This window comes from Syngnathoides biaculeatus, chromosome 5 (genome assembly GCF_019802595.1).
Source record: "Syngnathoides biaculeatus isolate LvHL_M chromosome 5, ASM1980259v1, whole genome shotgun sequence".
NCBI classification, from domain to species: domain Eukaryota; kingdom Metazoa; phylum Chordata; class Actinopteri; order Syngnathiformes; family Syngnathidae; genus Syngnathoides; species Syngnathoides biaculeatus.
Window position 1 is genome coordinate 9,770,296 of NC_084644.1, and position 20,590 is coordinate 9,790,885.

At 43.9% G+C, this 20,590-nt stretch overlaps 1 protein-coding gene and 1 long non-coding RNA gene across 3 annotated transcripts in view; one reads left to right on the top strand and one right to left on the bottom strand.

Moving 5' to 3' along the window:
- Positions 1-20,446, bottom strand: part of LOC133501010 (uncharacterized) — a 30,308-nt gene extending 9,862 nt beyond the window's left edge. The window contains exons 1-2 of the long non-coding RNA XR_009795072.1: positions 20,368-20,446; positions 7,432-7,531 (exon numbers count right to left, since the gene is read on the bottom strand). This is a non-coding gene — a long non-coding RNA (uncharacterized LOC133501010). The remainder of the gene's footprint in view (positions 1-7,431; positions 7,532-20,367) is intronic.
- Positions 1-20,590, top strand: part of si:dkey-22o22.2 (neural-cadherin) — a 124,950-nt gene that overhangs the window by 11,202 nt on the left and 93,158 nt on the right. The window lies entirely within an intron of this gene.

The window sequence follows — 20,590 nt, forward strand, 5'->3', positions numbered from 1 at the left end:
CAAAAACATGCACTATTAATTGGACACTCGAAATTGCCCCTAGGTGTGATTTTGAGTGCGACTGTTTGTCTCTATGTGCCCTGCGATTGGCTGGAAACCAGTTCAGGGTGTACCCTGCCTCCTGCCCGTTGACACCTGGGATAGGCTCCAGCTCTCCCCGCAACCCTCGTGAGGATAAGCAGCAAAGAAAATGACTGGATGGATTTTAATACAAGCATGTCTGTAATGAACCTGTCGTCCTCTAGGCGGCGCTATCCAGGCTCCAGCGTGCTTTTTTTTTTTTTTGAGTCTTCATTGCTTCTCTTTGGCCCGAGCGGAACGTCCTAATAGCTTATTGACGGCCAATCGGCCGCAGCCTCGGGCGAGGCCGCTCACAACTAGGACAAGGTCGTCCAATCGGCATCCGCACGCATCCCGTGCAACCTCGAGCGCGAACAGCACCACATTGACAAAAGAAAATCCTCTGGCTAGCGGTGAACCTTCAAAAGCATCAAATAAAATTTTAAAAAAGTTAGTCTTCTTTGAGTTGTTGTTGTTGTATAAAAAGTCTTTAGATATGATGTAGAAGAAAAATACGTAATGGATAATTCATTTAAAAAAGTTCAAAATACAACCAGAAATGTTATTGTAAAAATAGAATGAATACAAAAATAATTATAATTGATAAATGGATATTTCAAATGTGTATGTAGAAAAATATTTTTAAAAAGACATTTTAAATGATGGGCGGCACGGTGGATCAGCTGGTAAAGCGTGCTCACAGTTCTGAGGATACGGGTTCGATCCAGGCCCCGCCTGTGTGGAGTTTGCATGTTCTCCCCTGTGCCTGCGCGTCTTTTCTCCGGGTGTGCACTCCGGTTTCCTCCCACATCCCGAAAACATGCGACATTAATTGGACCCTCTAAATTGCCCCAAGGTGTGATTGTGAGTACGACTGTTGTCTGTCTCTATGTGCCCTGGGATTGGCTTAGCGACCAGTTCATGGTGTACCCCACCTCCTGCCAGTTGACAGCTCGGATAGGCTCCAGCTCTCCCGGAGACCCTCGTGAGGATAAGCGGCTAAGGAAATGGATAGATGGATTCATGAATGAATAATACATGAATAAAATAAGTAAAAAATGCTCTAAATCAATTTTGAAAAAAATCCTTCAATCAGACATTTATGAAAAACTGAAGGTAAATATGATGCAAAATATTCCCTAAATAAAAACATGTACGTGATAGTTAATATACTGTCACTGGATAAGTTAAATAAATGTGTAGTAAATAGAAAAATCAAAATGTCAATAAAAATAGACATGTCAGACACATCAACGCACTTTCCCTTCCCCCTGCAGATTCCCCTCCACAATTAACACACAAATTGGAGCTCAGCTGTGGTGTGAGTTAGAGCGTTAGATGTTGCACATGTGCTGTGTGTGTGTGTGTGTGTGTGTCCCGCCAACCACACCCACGCAGACGTGTCCCCCTGTTGGGCAAACACACACATGCATAATTTTAACGCATGTGTGTTGACGTGTGCTGGCTAATTGTCTCCGCGTTGCTCTTCTCCTCCAGCTTAGTGATGCTCATTTGACCTTTCGCTCTTCCATGTTGATTCAGCTTCATGCGGACTGGATAGATGGAAGGGAACTATTGTTCGAGTGAGTTGAGGAGCTTTATTTAGAAAAAAATAGTGCTTTGGCACCATTTTGTGGCATTTTGATGCCAATGAACTGTGTCGAATCCACTTGAGGTCTACATTTAGACAAAAGTAGTGCTCTGCTGCCATGCTGTGGCATCTTGGTACGAGGAACAATGTCAAAGTGAGTTGAGGAGTTTCATTTAGAAAAAAGCGGTGCTTTGCCATCTCGTGGCAACTAGTTGCAGTGAGTTGAGGCTGTCCATTCAGACAAACGGAGTGCTTTGCGACCGTGTCGTGTCATCTTGTTGCCAAGGACGGCTCACCATTGGGTTTTTATCGTCATGATTTTGAAGTTTGTCGAGCAGACTCGAACAAAGTCCTTTCAAGAACAGCGTGGCGAATCCTGTTCAAAAGCGCGACGTCTTCTCAGCCCGTCTGTCAATCGCCACCGTGACGCCGCCTGCCCTATCTGGTCCCCTCGCAGTGGCCTCCCCCCCCCCTCCCCCTCCCCTCGGGAAGTCCCTCTGCAGGGTAAGAGGAGGACCGAGGGATGAAACCGGCAAGATTTGCTCCCTCCGGCCAGCAGCTTATCTGCTCCCAGTGCGTCTCCTCGGCGGGATCAGAGTCTCCCAAGGCAACCGAGTGATCAGAAGTCGAGAACTTTTTTAATAAACTGGATGTACTTCAAAAAGAAATCACTTCGGGAACCTCAGCTTTGTGCACAGAACTTTAACTGTAAAGTCAAGGGAGTTTTAAATCAAGCAAATTGTACTCAAATACAAACACAACATTTTTAGGAAAGATTTGTATTATTTCCAGTATTTTCACTTACTGTTTGGATCTAATAGAATCAAAACCAAATTGTTCTATTCTGTATTTGTATTTTTTTGTATTAAGTTTGTATTTTAATATTTTTATACATCCATATTTGTTTTCAATTTAAAAATGTCACATAACTAGAAGCTCCATGCATTAATTAAGTGCAAAGAATTGTAAATTACATTTAGTTGTAAATTGATAAAAATAGATATTCAGTACAGATATTTTTAAACAATCTTTTTAATTTACATGTATATGTTTATCTACATTTTTTGTTTACATTTTTAGGTTTGAATTTACTTTCAAAATTTTTAAATTCCTTTTCAAGTGAAAACTGAATTTTTATTCATACATTTGAAATGTTTACACGGTCACAGTTTTAATTTTAAAATGTACATTTTACATGACAGCATCTTTCTTTGACTTGAGTTTTTGCTTTTGAAATGAATTTTATTACTTCATTCATCATTTAAAGTTTGTGTTTTTATTTAAATATTAAATTTCTCATCATGAATTCTGAAGTCGTTTTTTGAAGGAACTAAACCATCTATATATATATATCCATCCATTTTCTTTACCGCTTATCCTCACAAGGGTCGCGGAGAGGGTTATCCCAGCTGTCATCGGGCAGGAGGCGGGGTACATCCTGAACTGGTTGCCAGCCAATCGCAGGGCACATAGAGACAAAGAGTCGCACTGTGAGGCCACCGCTCTTCATGTGCCGCCATTTTATATTATATATATATATATATATATATATATATAATATATATATATATATATATATTCTGCAATTGTACCGTCTCTTGCCTGTCGACAGCTGGGATAGGCTCCAGCACTCCCCGCGACCCATGTGAGGATAAGAAAATGGATGGATGGATATATATATATATATATTATATATATATATATATATAATATATATATATATATATATGTATTTTTTGTTTTTTTACGAGTAATATGAATTTTATTCTCATGATGGACTTCAGTATTTAAACCGCATATGTTGGTATATAGTCTAAATAATAATTTACTCACAATTATAACATAACATATACATGTAATACATAATGCAGTATGCTGTTCAATGGCATCCCCCTGTAGTGTTGCATTGTGGGATGTTTGTGTCATTGCCAGGTTGCAAGGGTGAATGCAGGTCATTTGTAGTCAATTAAGGCACAAGTAAAAAGTACAAGCGGGAGTGTTGTCATAATTACTTCAATCATCACTGACTCCCATCACCCCCCCCCCTCCCCCCCACATGTTTAGCCAGCTGTCAGCAGTCCCTGGAAACCTGACCCACATGCTTCTTTTGCCACATGGACACATTCTGGCCCACACACATGCCACGCATGTGTCAAAATCCACAAACACACACTTTGATGTCAACTTCTTTGATACGATGACAGTTGACTGTCAATCACATTGCGTTGCCATGGTTACAATACACGGTTACCCCCCCATTTTTAACTTAACGATCAAAATGAATACAGCGAGTCCTCGGGTTCAGACGGTCTCGACCTAAGACGTTTCGACTTTACAACGCAGTCCCCCGTCCGCCATTTTGTCTGGCTAATGCTCGTCCGTGTTTGTGCGCCGGTAGTATCTTTGCATTTTTCGCCCCCATTTTTAGACATTTAGTTACGAGTAGAAAAAATAGATATTGAAAGACGTCGCTTATTTTTGTGTAGTCTTGACATTAATTTACGTGTTTATGTCATAAACATCTTTAACTAAACAAGCCTGCTCCAAAACAACCAGCATTCACCCGGAAACAGGAAATGCAAGTTAACCGTACTGAGCGTGTACGGAAGTTAGGCCGAAAGTGCACGTTTGGAGCTGCTTCACGTACTGCGAGCGCATTTACGTCGAAAGTCATCAACATCATGAGCCACGGCAAAGGAAATTCAGTTACACTAGAGGTGCTCGATCGCGAGGCAGTGTGACGGCGTGCCCCCAACCCCCAAAAAACGATGTTAGACTATCATCCACTTCGTCGCTTGATTCAGGTGTAGCCAATACGTCGAGCGCACGCACATAAAGGTGCGTTCCAGCAAGCCGGCCTCCTATTTACGGCAGTCCCGTGATGCGTGCCCCCCCCAGACCCCCCCTCCCCCCACAACAACTCATCATGATTGGCGACAGGAATGTTTGTTACAATCTACCGCTAGCTTGTTGCTACGAACGCCGATTATGCATTTTCAAAACATTGCGAGTATAGACCGTTCGTGTTTATTCCTTGACAGGCCGGCGCATTGAATTTTTCTTCAGATAAAGTTTGTCAGATCAAGAATTTTTATTGATGAAAAATTTTAAATTCCGTTTTATATCATGTTCTACTAATATCAGCTGAAATTGGAAATGATCATTTCTGAGTTAGAATTTTTTTGTTTTATTTCTATTTTAATTATGTATTTGTTTATTTTATTTTTAATTTACAGTTATATCAATCCAATAAAGTCTTGAGATTCCATCCCTAATCACACGTGCAAACTATCTGCGAGCATGACTGACCACACCCATACATTTTTCAAATGTGAGTGACTGCATTACCATGGAAACGAAGCTAACGATCATAAAAAGATCGGAGAAAGGAGAGACAGCAACACCACCGAGGCTTCAGTCGGTCAACCGTGGTGACAGTTATTAAAAACAAATATTTTAGCGGATGGGAAGGGTTCCGTTCCTATATCGGATACAATCATCACAAAACAAGGTTCTTTGATACTGGTCAAGAAGGTTCCTTCGCAATAGCTGACGTCACCGCGGACATTCGCCATTGAAAACATACGGTGCACCCTAACTATGGGAGACGAACCCGCCCCTTCAGACACGGAAGCTCTTTTTGAAGAAGAGAACATCACACTACCGAGTGAAGTTACCGGGGCAATATTACCCTATTGTTTCAAGCCATATTCAGATGATATGCGATCACGGCCAAACCGCCTCCCCGACCGATCCGCTTCCGCGGCGGAGATGAGCCGTCGCGCCCCGCCATTTTCGGCCCCGGGGTGGTTTATCATGGCGGCTTCCCGGGGCGCTTTACGGCGATGTCGCCGCATGCGGCTGAGTGCGCCATTGTCGGGAGCGTTGTTCATAGCCGCTGCCGTCCGCGGGCTGACGTGAGAGCCTTCGGTTGCGAGCATCGACACATTTAGCACGCCTGTCGTACGTAAGCGGATCTTTTGTTACGTTATGAGAGACCGATTACGTGGTCCGCCCCAAACTATTTTTTTTTTTTTAGACACACCTAACTGTCATTTGGAACCCACGAAGCTCTCGTCCTTTGCACCCGTGCAATCCATTTTTCAGGACAAACCGGGTCCCTTGCAAACTTATGAAGGGTAAATCCATCCTCCCAAGTGTTCGAGCAATGTCCGTCAATTCAAAGAGCCGGGATTTTGGCTAACACGAAGGAAGAACGAGCTTCCTTCCCGTAGGTAAAACTAATAGAAACAAACGAGTTCACTCGAGGGCGGTCCTGCCATGTACGTCACTTCCTGCTTCTTCTCAAAAACAAATCCCTCGAGAGGATTTTCATGACGGGAATTACAAAAAGCTGTATACGTCAAAATCACGTTTTGTGGTGAAAAAACGCACGGGTCCATGTCAGCTGCCGTTTTTTCATTAATGGCATACTAAAAATCATCCATTTCATGACAGTGGACCTTTAACGACAACCACTACCTTGCACGATAGAAATCAGCACAACCACTAGAAAAAAGTCTGGGACGGTGCCCAAAAAGACACTACAAACACACACACATTATTGTCCCAATTGGTATTGGAACTGCATTGCAACACACGGTGAGTTATGATGCAACTAGTGTTCATAAAGATACTTCTCACACACACACAGTAAACACAAACATGCGGAGAGAGGTAGATTTACTATGACAATGAACCTGTGCGGACACACACACAAACACACATTTCAGTGATAATAAAGGTCTATAGTTGTTTGGAGATTCACAAAACTCTTCAGGGACGACAACACACACACACACACACGCACGCACGGAGAAGAGCCCGAGGCTGCGAGCGGTGGTCGTCTTGTCAGAGCTGATTTGAAGTCGCAGTGTCGCAAACACAAACCTGTTTCATATTAGATTACCAGCTCCACGATGAAGAGGTGTGCGCAGAGGGTTCCGTGCCAAGAGGTCCGGCCTCAACAGTCGTTAACACCAAGTCGTCTCCTGACTGTGTGCGCGTGGAGGGATCCGTGCCAAGAGGTCCAGCCTCGGCAAGCGCTAACATCCAGTAGCGCCTGCTGAATGCTTGCACGCGCGCACGTGCATTGGTGTCACCGATGTCACGACCGCGCGACACAACGCAATCTTGTTGTCATGGTGTAGTGTTTGCTCGTATAACCTTGTATTATCTGCGGTGTTTTGGTTCCCATGGCAATCATAAATGCCATCAAAGAGAACTATAGGGACGGACATGCAGTTGGCGGATACGACGTGGCTTTTTTTGCAAATATTCTCTCGAGAGCAAGGTTGAGTTAAAAATTCATTTTTCAACGTTGATGCATTGTATGGAAGTAGATTAGTGCCACCAGGATTTGAATTTGAAATGTAAAATAGTTTCAATAGTTTTATTTCAGTGTAATTTTTCAATGTTAACAATTCGACCGGCTGCAATTCGCTGTCTAAAATTCACCATCTGTGCCACCAGGCAGGGTCACTTCAGGTCCGAAGCAAACAGCCAGCCAATCGTAGTTACGCTTTCTTAGTCACGTGACGTCACATACTAAGAAAGCGTAACTGGATTGGCTTGGTGTTTTTGTCCTGACCTGAAGTAACCCTGCCTGCTGGCACAGACGATGAATTTCAGCCAGCGAATTGAAGCAACTGTTGAAAATGTGATCGTTTTACATTTCAAATTCAAATCCTTTTTTTCTGTAGTATTTCAAATTCAAATCCTATTTCACTTTACATTTCAAATTCAAATCCTGGTGGCACTAATCTACTTCCATACATTACCTTTTATAGGAACGTTAACCATCATGGGCGTCGCGGAGGGATGCCACTTGGCTGGGCTGTTGTAGCCCGCTGACATATCTAGTGTGTCTTCTCTTCATATCTGCGGAGACAACAGTAAAAAATAACAATAAAGTTGTACTTTTCAGAGTAAAAAAATGTGGTCTTCCAAACAGTGTTTCTATAATGTATCTATAATGGGATGAAAGTTTTTATTAAAAAAGGAGCAATTTCTTGATTTTTTTTTTTTTTTTTTTTTTTTTTTTGGGAGGGGAGCCAAAAGATTATGAGATGACGGTTACTGCACTTGCCTTCCTAAATTAAAAATTGCTACTCATCACTAAGAGTATGTCTTTTTGCTGGTAACATAACTTTTTTCTAAATGAAAAAAAAAATGTTGAAAATACCTGGAAAAAAAGAAAAAAAAGTATCCTAAAATTGGGATTTTTTTTTCAAATGAAATCACTTTCTGGAAAAAAATTAATATATTCATGTCACTTTTTTTGGTTGTTCTGTTTAGTTCTTTTATGGAAATATAAACCAGGTTTTTTGCTCACAAAATTACTTTTTTTTCTTAAAATGACTTTTTCTTTAAAGGAATCTTTTTTTTTATTCCCCCTGGATGCAATACCGGTTTATTTTTGAGAAACATAATATTTTTAGGGGAGGAAAAAAAATTATATTCTATTTTTTTTAGTAATTTTTTGGGGGTAAAAATTACATCAATTTTTTTAGTTACAAAAAAATATAGATATAATTTTAACCAGAAATACTTCGAAGCACAGCTTCATTCACGTCATTTGCTGAACAAACTTTTTGTTTTTTTACCAGCGTGCTTTTCTCGATGAGAAGTGAAGAGGCGCCTTTTAAAGAGCGAGAGAGAGAGAGAGAGAGAGAGAGCGTGCGTGCGTGTGCTTACGCATGTGTGCATGTTTTCTGTGGCTGTGTTGATGACGGACGCCCCGTCACCCGAAATCCCGTCACCCCTTAAAATGCAGTCACTCGTCGGCCACAACGTTAGGCACACCTGCAAACTGCATTGCATCATTCTCACAAGCGTTCCCATTTTTTTTTTCCCCCCCGGCGATGCAATTCCCTATAAACTACGCTAACATTAGGAATAACTGTGTACGTGTTCATTTTTCCACTTTTTTTTTCTAGCATATGGTAACCAACAGACATGTTTCTTAGTTGTCGTTGTTGTTTTTTTTTTTTTAACATTTAAAGAAATTGTATTAGTAGGTGCCTCCTCTAAACTTGTATGACATATGAGTTATTGTGTACCTTTTAATCAACAAAAGTAAAAGTCTTCATCCTCCCACACTGCCCTCAATGTTAAATGTATTTATTTTATGTTGATTAAAGAGTGAACCGCCTATAGGCGTAAGCGTGCGTGTGAATACCGTAATTTTCCAACTATAAGCCGCGACTTTATGCGGGGATGCGGCTAATTTGTGCATTTTTTGTAACGACCGCTAGGGGGCACTCGTGCGAAAAAAAAGGTAAGTGTGAGACCGGTGGAATATATGTGCCAAGGAAGTGACATTTACTGTTGTTTTTTTAACCGGCTCTGTTAGCGCTGCGCTAGCGTTAGCTGTGTGCTAGCGTATTGCTGCTGTGTTACTGCCGTGTCTCAGTGATTTTTACCGGTATGTTTTTTTTTTTTTTTTAAACCGGCCCTGTTAGCGCTGTGCTAGCGTGTTGCTGCTGTGTTACTGCTGCGTCTCAGTGATTTTTACCGGTATGTTTTTTTTCTTTTATCTGGCCCTGTTAGCGTTGTGCTAGCGTTAATGCTGTGCTGGTGTGTTCCTGCTGTGTTACTGCCACGTCACAGGCACCGTTTGGAAAGCTAAGTAAAGCTAAGGTATATTATTAAAACTTTGAAAACTCTTCTGTGTACCGTATTTCTTTGTAAATATCTTGTGTTGTAATATGGGCATATGTGGCTTTTAATCAGGAGCGTCTTGTGTATGTACAAAATGCGTTTTCCTTTAAAAAATGTACTGGGTGAGGCTTATAATCAGGTGCGGCTTATAGTCCAGAAATTACGGTACTTGTCTGTATGTTCTCTGTGATTAGATGGCGACCAGTCCTGGACGTACACTACTTCTCTCGAAAAGGTTCTCTCGGCTAGGCTCCCAACTTGCCTTCGTCAGGATAAACGGTAAAGAAAATGGACAGACGGACGGATGGATGGCGTGCAGTTGTCTATTGAGGCCTCGTGTCGGGAAACGGCGCCAAGTGGTGTGGGGAGGTTAAGGGTTGATGACAGACGGTGGCGGGTGATGGACGGGGGCGGTGGGGCGAGATGACAGCGGCGGCCCGGGCACGCTGTGGCAGGTTAGCGAGGAGACGGCAGAAGAGGAATGACTTGAGGGTGGGGAGCGAGGTGGGGGGGGGGGGGGGTCAGGAGCACTTGAACCTGAGGGAAACTCGGGAGCTGCTCTTTAAGGGGCCCTTGGAACTCAAAGCTTCTTGATACTCACACGGGCGGTGACCGCGCTGACATCACTGCGGGTATACTTAATAGATATTACAAATACTTAAATGGCATGTCTGAATTCATACATTAACATAATCTCATCTCCTATGTTAAATGCTGGCTTTTAATGCCTTTCGATTACCGAACCGTGGTAAAAAAATACCAAGAGAGACATTTTTGTCGGTTTTGAAACTGTGACTTTTTAAAACCATAACCTACCTCGAAACGGTAATCGTCCCAGGGTGTGAAATATGTACCACGATATAGCAACACCGTACTCCTGTGTCTTCAGCTGAAGCAAACGTATGTCATCTAAAACCCAAACTTTGCTGCTATATTATTTTTTTTTTCTCCCCCAAACATACCCCGAGAACACGCGAGATCCGCTGAGTTGTGCTTTTTAAAATTCCGCCTAATTGGCAAATATTGTTAATGAGCAACAGCCCAACAGCTGGAGGCAGCCCTTGTGCGTCCTTAGACGTCCCCCAGAGCCTTTGACCGCTTGTAGTCCCGAGACCGTTGGACTTCAAACCGGTTCGCATTTGACTGCTCGCTTGCCCAGTGTGACCGTCCTCCTCCTTCATCTTCAACATTCTTTTCATCTTCCCGCTCACCCCATCTTCAGCTCACACACACCTGACTCAGCATGGTGTTTTTTTTGTTTTTTTTTTTTATATTTTGGAACCCCAAAACAAGCTTGATGGAGTAAAGCTGAACATACAGCCTGCAGACACCATGCCAGCACCTCATCCACTTCCTCTTCTTCATCTCCTCATCTTCAACTTGCTTTCAAGGAGAGATTTTTTTTTCTTCCTTCCGTCCATAATTTGAAAGCGCTCGAAGGTGTCGTGATAAAAGTTCGGTGACATTCTTTTGCTTAAAATCCACAAAAGATTACAGCATACTTCATAGCCACTTCTCTCACTGTGGCTGAAATCACTCAGTTTCAAAGGAGAAATTCCGTCTCACATACATATAAGTATGGCTCCTGTTACCATGACGACCAGGGTGTTGGGACAAAGCTAGGGGCTTAGAGCCGCATTACTATCCTCCCCTCCCCCCAAATAACCCTATCAACGCTAACCTCTCCTGGTGTTAATGGAGAAAATAAAAGCCACCACTGTCTAATTTAATCCATTACATATAAAGATTTTATTGTGTATTTCCAAGAGTAGAGGCACAATTTTCATCACACAGAAAATTACATTTTGCCAAGGAAGTGCTGCAGTTGAACGGTCAGGCTGACTCAATTTACAGATCTTCAATTAATTTATGACAGTCTTCACAAACTTCCAAGGTTGTAGTGACAAAAAATTGGACAGAGTACAAAGAAGACTTGCGTTAATAACGCTACATTTGAATGTTACAGTAAAAAAGTATGTGTGCAAGTAGAAAATAAAGTGTCAGAATTGTGAAAATTCCTGCCCTCAAACACTGTGCTTGTGTCTGCTGAATAAGATGAAATCACGCCGCTCTCAACTATCAACCGTCAACCAAATCTCACTTCTACGAGCCGATGAATAGTGGATGCGAGTTTTCCAGTATCTTTCTTCTGACTACACATAATTACGTCTTCGAGCTGCAAAAATATACTTATTTAAAGGCTCCGGCAGCTGGGAATTTGCAGTATAGCAGGTACCAGCTCAATGCGGGACTTTTCCAAGCCGTAGCAACGAGGCGTTATGAATTGAACGTTTCTCTTCCTCATCGCTCGCTTCTTTCTTTATGTCCTTTTGTTGTTTTTATACAGAGAGCTCTCGTGTTAAGACGGTCTCGACATAACACTTTTCGAGTTTACAACGCCCTTCCCCCGTCCGACATCTTGTCCTGCTAATGCTCGTCCGTGTTTGTGCGCCGGGAGAATCTTTGCATTTTTTTTTTTTTTGCCCTCCTTTTTCGACATTATCGCCCCAAAGAAGAACGCTGTCTCTTCTACCAATGCATCTGCAGCCAAAAGAAAATCCATTACCATGGAAACGCAGCTCAAGATCGTAAAAAGATCGGAGAGACACCAACACCATCGAGGCTTCAGTCGCTCGACCGTGGTGACAATTATAAAAGACAAATATTTTAGCGCATGTGATGGAGGGTTCTGTTCCTCTCAGATATCATGATTGCAAAACAAGGTTCTTTGACACTTGTCGGGATGGGGAGAGGATTGAGGACCAGGTTCCTTCGCAATAGCTTAGCGCAGCCTCCCCTTCTTCTTCTTCTCCATCCACCTCTCGGCAGTCATGCTAAGTACACCATCTCGTTTATTTCAATGTATTTGTTTTTTTATTCAAAGTATTTTGATGTAAATTCTGACTAAAGTCGAAATTCGAGTTCAGTCGCTACTGTAGGAACGGATCTCAGTCGTAGACCGAGGACTCCCTGTCCATGTCGATTGCGCAGGTGTGCCTAATAAATTGGCCTAATACACTCCGCACGCTTTTCGTCATTGCTCACATTTCTGTCCTCTTATCTTGTCCCCTTTACCCGTCCGTCCGCCGGTTTTCTCCACCGCTTACTCGGTTTCAGGCGACTCACTGGAAACCGGGAAGATTCAGACAGTGAACCTTTGACTGTGAGCCAGGGTGAGAACACTAAGCTGTTCCTCCCTCTTCCGCATCCTCTTGATTTGAATCTCATTTTCATCCCCTCATCATCACCTTCTTTATCCTCCCTCCCGCAAACCGTCTGCTTCACATTACAGCCCCACTGCTGCACGTGCACACGCAGACCCTCTGGGTCAAAGTTCACCATCGGAAAGGTGGCTTTCATCAGGCGCACCTTCTTCTTCCTCTTCCTCATTCTGTCGCTACTTCCTCAGGGGTATCTTCGGATATGTGAGGGCCAAATGCAAGCTACTGTGTGTGTGTGTGTGTGTGTGTGTGTGTGTGGTGTGTGTGTGTGTGTGTGTGTGTTTGTGTGCATGTGCCAGCTGGCATTGTGTTCAGAGCTGGTGGAATGCATACCGCAGGGCTCCAGAGCCTGCGACTGGGACCGATAAGGCAACCGGACACACACAGAAGATGCTGCCAAAGATGCTTTTAAATGCGCTCACAAACACAAAGTCTGGGGAAAGAAAAAAAAAAAGTGTTTGCTCAAGTAGTTCAAGCGATGAAGTTGCTCCAACGGAAGTCGTGTGGAGGAAATAAAGTGAGTAAACGGCGAGCGCGGCACCTTGGCGGTTAGTTCAGCATGTGCCTCACAGTGGAGCGGGCCCAGTTTTGAATCCCGGATTTTCTGAGGGTATTAAGGCTTCTTCCCACATTACAAAAACATGTGTGTTAGGTTAATTAAAGGTCTAGTGTCAGCCCTATAAACATTCTAAAATAGATATTGAAATGACAAATACATATAAGATTATTCACTTCAATGTCTACACATAAAAATAATTATGAGCGGAGAGCGCGTCATCCACGCGCAAACTTGCGAAAGTCTAGTTCGACGTCCAAGTGGTCGCCATATTGGTTGCATCTACTGGCCGTGACATTCGCCATTGAAAAAACGCTGTGGCCCCTTACTGTAGGACACGCCCCTTCAAACACGGAAACTCTTTTCGAAGAGACAACATCACACAACCGAGAGAAGTGTTCGCGGGCAACATTACACTATTGTTTTGAGCCGTATTTAGATGACATGCGGATCACGGCCAAACCACCTCCCCGCCCTATCTACCTCCATGCGGCGTTGATGAAGCCCCACTTCCGCGGTGGACATGAGCCACCCCGGCCTACAAGGCCTGCGGAGGCCGTCCTTCAGCGCCTGCTGCACGGAAGCCTTCCAATGCGCACATCGACACATTTAGCAACCCTGATTTATGGATTACCCCCCCCCCCAACTATTGTTTTTTTTTAATAGCTGTATACCCACCTACCTGTCATTTGGAACCCACAAAGCTCTCATCGTTTGCAGCCGTGCACTATATTTTTCACGACGAACCGGGTTGAGGCATATTTAGATGATATGGGGACCGCAAACTAACTAACAACAGACTCCCAGACATTATGTATGACACAGCCCGGCCAAAGCCGTACTCGTCCCCAAGGCACGGCTTCAGCGGCGGCTCGTCTGCCCACCTACTATGGGACACGGAAGCTCTTTTCAAAGAAGAGAACATCTCACAATCGAGTGAAGTAACCGGGGCAATATTACCCTATTGTTTCGAGCCATATTTAGATGATATTCGGATCGCGGCCAAACCACATGCAGGCAAACCACCTCCCCGTCTGATCCACCTCCACGCGGCATAGATGAGCCACCCCGGCCAAAGCCGTGATCGGCGGACATGGCGCCAACGGGCACATCGACACATTTAGCACCTCAGACTTATGGACGTGGATCTTTTGTTACGTTCTGAAAAGATTATGTCCTCCCTGCAACAATTATTTTTTTTAGTCGCTGTATACACACCTACCTGTCATTTGGAACCCACAAAGCTCTCGTCGTTTGCACCCGTGCAATCCATTTTTCACAACGAACCGGGTCTCTTGGAAACTGAAGGGTACATCCACCCTCCCGAGTGTTTGAGCAATATCCAGTAATGCAACGAGCCGCCATTTTGGCTAACACGAAGGAACAACGCGCTACCTTCCTGGAGGTAAAACTAATAGAAACAAACGAGTCCACCAGAGGGCGGTCTTGGCATGTAACATCACTTCCCGCTTCTTCTCGAAAACAAATCCCTCGAGGATTTTCATGGCGGGAGTTACAAATAGCTGTATACGTCAAAATCATGTTTTGTGGTGGAAAAAAAACGGATGGGTCCATGTCGGCTCCCGTTTTTTCATGAAAAACATACTAAAAATCATGCATTTCATGACAGTGGCACTTTAAAAGCTCAAATTTTCCTTTTGACGTAAATATTAGTGTGCATACTTGTTTCTGTCTATTCGCCCTACAGTTGACTGGCGACCAGTCGAGTGAGAGTTCCACTTCTCTTGCCAAAAGTCAATCTGACGACGAGCGTGAACTGTAACAATCCTCACTCTGGGGAACACCACTCTCATCATAAGAAGTCACATATCTTTGAAATATGACAAAAATTGCCTGTAAAAAAATAAAAAAATGGAAGTTGTCCATAGGGGAGCTCCTGATTTAATTGAATGAGGTTTTTATTGGGGTCATAACGCTTTTATATAAGTGCGCGTGCGAAAGTGCGTTTACGCGACAGACTCCGCTAACACCCAATTTGTCTTCATAAAGCTCAAAAGATGAGAAGAAGTGGAGCAGATTGTAAAGAAGGAACAAGATACAAATTTGGCAACTAATCAGAAGAACAGGAAGCTTCGCCGCGCCGCGCCGCCGGTAACGTCTTCCCGCGCAGCTAATTGGGAAATAAAAGTGGGCTGTGGAGAGGAACCACTCCTTCCATCCTTCAGTTTTCTCATCTCCTCACGCGCTTTCCACTTATTTGTCTTGGTTCCTTCGCTCACACTTCCTCCTCGATCACTCGCTAACAGGATTAGTTCTTAGTGAACTGGCGGACTTAATTACCAGCAATAGCAGCCGTACGCCTCATTAGAGAACCGTCCCGCTTGTTTTTTTTTGTTTTTTTTTTTTTTTTTTCAAAAAAAAAATTCCCATACCAGCTTCTGTAATAGCACTAGCTCAAATGCTAACCCCCAGGCTCATGAATTGCTTATCACGAAAATCTACACTATCTGCCGATGTTATCCCTAACGTGACGGCCGACACGCCCGGTATTAGCTTCCAATGTTAACCCTGATGTTTGCTTTTGAAGTTAGCTCCAATTGCGGCGTCCAATGTTAAATTCTGAAATTAGAAGATGGTTGCCTCTCATGTTAATTTCAGATTTACATCTTCAGTTAGCATCAAGTTAGTTTATAAATATTCAACCTTATCTCTCTAAGTTGTGTTCATAACTTAATTTCCTGTGTTAGCGCTAAGGAAAAGCAACGTTATCGTCTGACATTAACTGTTAGCTTCCAAATTATGCTTCAACTGTAGCTTCCAGTGTTACCTCTAAATTACGTCTTAGGTTGGAGCTAAGATAAATCAAAATTAGCTTAATTTTAGCTCCTATATTAGCTTCTTAAGTTAGCATCAGTGTTACCTCTGTTAAGGTCTTCTAAAAGTCCCTCGAATATTACAGCAAAAGAAGATACACGTTAGCTTCCAGCATTACCTCAATGCCAGAGCCAAGCAATGTTATCACCAGGCGCTAACTCCAAATTTAGCCTGAAATTAGCTGTTGCCTCTACATGATTTTCCATTTACCTCTTATTATTACAAAGAACAAGATTAACGTTAGCATTCAACGTTTACGTTTGCGTCTTATGTTTTGCCGCGTCTGGTTCATTTAATAATTAATGCCGCGCTTTTGGATTACTGGCCAGAAACACACAACAGCTGCAGAACAACAGTAATCCCGCTCACCGGAGCGCGGGCAGGGTTTTGTTTATTTGGACTACACACATACACACGCACGCGTGAGCAAACAAAGAAAAACACACAACAGCAGCAGCATCCATCTGTTGTGGGACCATCTCAGGTCTCCTAAAAACCTCAAACAGACATCCCCAGAATCCGCTCTGTGGCCTGGTGTACCGCAGGGCTCTGAGCTGGCCCCCCCCCCCCCCCCAACCCCTCCGCTGCATGCCGGATTAGCACAACAGGCATCTGGTCTGATTTAACGGCCCGCAGAGATGGCGGGAGATTTCGACGGGTCGTGCTGGGCTAACACACCAACGAATGCACAAAAAACAGTCGAGATGATAATAATACGACTATAAATGTGAAAGAAGCTCGTGTAATTGATTTAATGTTTTTGTGTGCATACCTTGGTTTTACATAAGTGGACGGTTGGATTCGCATCAGGTACATTAAGGGGACAAAATGCGAAATATGAAAGTGCAGAAAATACAGACATACACTATGAGTGTCAGTCAAGATCTCAAGTACGGTTGACTTTGCCATTGATTTGTGCTGGTTTTTGATGACAGTTGACAGTTTAGTGGACACGCCCACAGCGTTCAAGAGTTCTATTTTCTAACATTTTGAAGCCTCGGGTTTTTTGTTTGTTTTTTTTTAAATCATTCAAATTTCAGTTCAAGCTGTCACGTGAAAGCAGGAAACACATTTCAGTTCTGTGTTGTTGGGATTGTTGGGGTTCCTGGAGCACAGGGCAATTAAGCTCCCCCGTAGTGGGCTAAAGAGCCCCACAAAAGGCTGCATTGAGCGGCCATGAGAAGCTGCAGGGTGGCCCCCCCACCACCACCCCCCCCACCCCCATCTTAGCGCCCGCTTCCAGTTCCTCAGAGGCGTAACCTCTGTTTTGTTTGCACTCTTGATTGACAGCAATTATGGGTGGGGTCACACGAAGAGGGTACCTTGTGTGCGTACCCACTAACACACATGCAAGTGTGCAAAGGCACTTTTCTTATTTAATTCCCATTAAAACGCGTCATTTACATGTAAAATGATGCAAATTGATGTATTAGAGAAAGAACTCGATGAATATTTGTAGTCGTGAAAAAAAAAAATCACATTTCTGTGTAAAATGATCTCTATGACTCAAATAATGACCGTTTTTTATTTTTCACTGTAAAGTTCTCCGATTTTTCTGAAACGGTGACGTTTTTCTTGGTGGTGCAACTGGTTAGAGTGGCTGCCTCGCAGTTCTGAGGACCGTGTTTTGAATCCCGGCCCCGCTTACGTGGAGTTTGCGTGTTCTCCCTGTGGCTGTGTTGGTTTTCTTCGGTCACTCTGGTTTCCTCCCACATCCCAAAAACATGCATTCATTGGAGAGTCTAAAATTGTCCCTAGGTGTAGTTGTGAGAGCGAAAATTGAAAATTTGAACCATTTTATACAAAAATCATACTTGGTACTGTAATTTGAATAAAATACTAATTATTGCTCATTGCTTGGAAAATACTTCATTTTCTTTATTTATAAGTTATTGCAATAAATAAATTTGGTTTGAAATAAAGGGACAGGGGCTGCACAGTGGATCAGCTGGCAAAGCGTTGGCCTCACAGTTCTGAGGTCCCGGGTTCGATCCCGGACCCACTCTGTGTGGAGTTTGCATGTTCTCCCCCGTGCCTGCGTGGGTTTCCTCCGGGCACTCCGGTTTCCTGCCACATCCCCTAAACATGCAACATTAATCGGACACTCTAAATTGCCCGTAGGTGTGATTGTGAGTGCGGCTGTTTGTCTCGATGTGGTGCCCCGTGATTGGCTGGCAACCAGTTCGGGGTGTACCCCGCCTCCTGCTCTATGTTAGCTGGGATGGATTCCAGGATTCCCACGACCGTTGTGTGGATAAGCGGCTCAGAAAATGGATGGACGGTTGAATACCTCAAAAGTGAGCTTCATTATCTCAGCGAAGTCCAAAATTACACATTGGAAGTGCTTTGTGGGGGTCCCTAACGAAGTCCCCCACGTGTTTCTTGGACTTGTGCTAATTAAGATTCTCGCTCTTTGCCTTTTGTGTTTTCCTCCCTCAACGTTTCCACACAACGGCGCTGCCCTTTAACCTTCCCTGCCAATCACGCGTGAGAGGGGGCGGGTCCTCAGAGGTGGGGGAAACGACAACGGGGGCGCGACGGGCGAGCGTCGGCGGGGCGCCCGGAGGGTCCGGCGCGGGGTGACGGCTCGCAGCAGGCAGCGCTTAATATGAGCGTGTGCGTCCTGTGTGTATATGTGTGTCCACGTGAGTCATTCCCGACATGACAGAGGGCATAAACTCCGCGTTTGTCACGGCCTTCATGTCCTCAATACGCCTCATTTTCTCTTAAGCATGAGCACACACACACATTGCAGCATCATGGCTGGCTGCTTCATGTCGCCGAATTGCCCCTCAGACATTTTGTAACATATTCTGACTAATTATGACGAGTCGGACGGATGACGTGTTGGACCGTTTGCGGTTCCTGCTCGCATTACGCGCTCATTCAAGTGCATGAAACGCTCAATATGCTATTGTGTTATGGAAATGTGGCGAAGTTAAGCGGATGTGTGATGTCTGAAGATGTTTGGTCAGGATTTAACTTGACCAAAGTTTGTTTTATTTATGGCGAGTCAGCAAACTTTGCCGCCTTACCGTGCGCGTGTGGAGTGAAGAAAGTTTTACATTTGTCAGCCTATCCATTATTACCGCAAACAGGAAGGGGCTCAGAGCTGATCCCTGATGCAGTCCCACCTCCACCTTAAATTCTTCTGACAAACCTACAGCACATCTCACCGCTTTTCTGCTGCCCTCACACATGTCCTGTACTTTTCCAACATATTTCTCCACCACACCAGACTTGCGCATGCAGTACCGCAGTTCCTCTCTTGGTACTCTGTCGTAGGCTTTCTCTAGATCCACAAAGACACAATGTAGCTTCTTCTGACCTTCTCTGTACATTTCCATGAGCGTCCTCAAACTCTACTAAATTGGACGCTTTCACCCCAAATCTCTGACTTGCAGTGTTTTTTCAGACAGGACTTCTTGAGACTTTTTCATGGTTCTACTTATTTCAGACATGCCTACCTAACATCATATTTCCAAGTTAAACTAGCTGCAGGTGATGAATTTTCAAAAATGTTATGATCTGGGTTACAGAGATTTGCGCTAAATTTCCTGATTTCCTACTGTAGAGTCGTCCATATGTCAAGTATATCTGGTTCTAATTTGGTAGCAGTTGGACAAAATCTCAAGCACGAGTTCATCTTTGAACTCGAAACGGCCAAAATAAAGCCATATGGTGGCTTAGAACCAAAATGGCAGGCTTCCTGTGTCTTTTCCGGCATGGTTTCTCAATACCTTTTTTTGTGGGTCTACTTTTGATACCTACCAAATGTCTTCGGAGGCTGAATTTTCAAAAAGACTTCCTGGGCCTTTACGGGAAAACCACGATGGGGCAGAACCTTCCTCAACCGATACAGCGGCTCTTGTGATCATGAATATTTTTCAATTTTTTTTCCCCCTTTTTTTCTGTTGAACAAATAATGTGGTAAACGTGACGAGCAAAAAGACACTCACACGGGATTATGTTTGGACTCCCAATGACATCCTGTGGCTTGATTGTCGGCACGGAGACGGGTCTCGTGTCGCCCTCTTGACCTATGGCGGTGTGTGCCGTGTTTGATTGACAGCTGTCAGCAAAGCACTTGATGTTTTGTTTGTGCGAAATTAGGCCTGGAGCACTATTACAACAGCTGTGTCTTACTAGTAGCACGTTTTATACTACATTTCTGCACACTATTAGGTCATCTTTTTGATACTAGTAAGACAACTACACGTCATTCATGAAGCAAAATTGTGCACTAGTTGACAACTGTGTGCTACTGTTTTATTGAAAGGATCGGTGCTGGTCGGCGCTCAGGAGACAAAGACGACACTCAACAAAAGACCAACGTTCCCAAATGCTATTTAGCCTCAATAACTGGCATATTTATTTCGACCAAATGCAAGTTCTCAAAATACAGTTGACATTGCGTGAAATCAATCATATGAGCCCCTTACCTATGCCGAGAAGGCGGAGAGCCAAACACCCAGGTAGAGCTCCGCTCGTCAACCAGCTGGGCGTCCGTACGCAACCCGCAGCAGACTCTACCTGTTTGTACTCTCCATCTCTCTTTCATACTTTTCAGTTGCGTGCGAGAGGAAGGGCGGGTGGCCTACCCCTAACCCCTGGCGCCGCAACGTTTGTTTCCTGATTTACTATTGACACTTAAGTGTGTCCTTC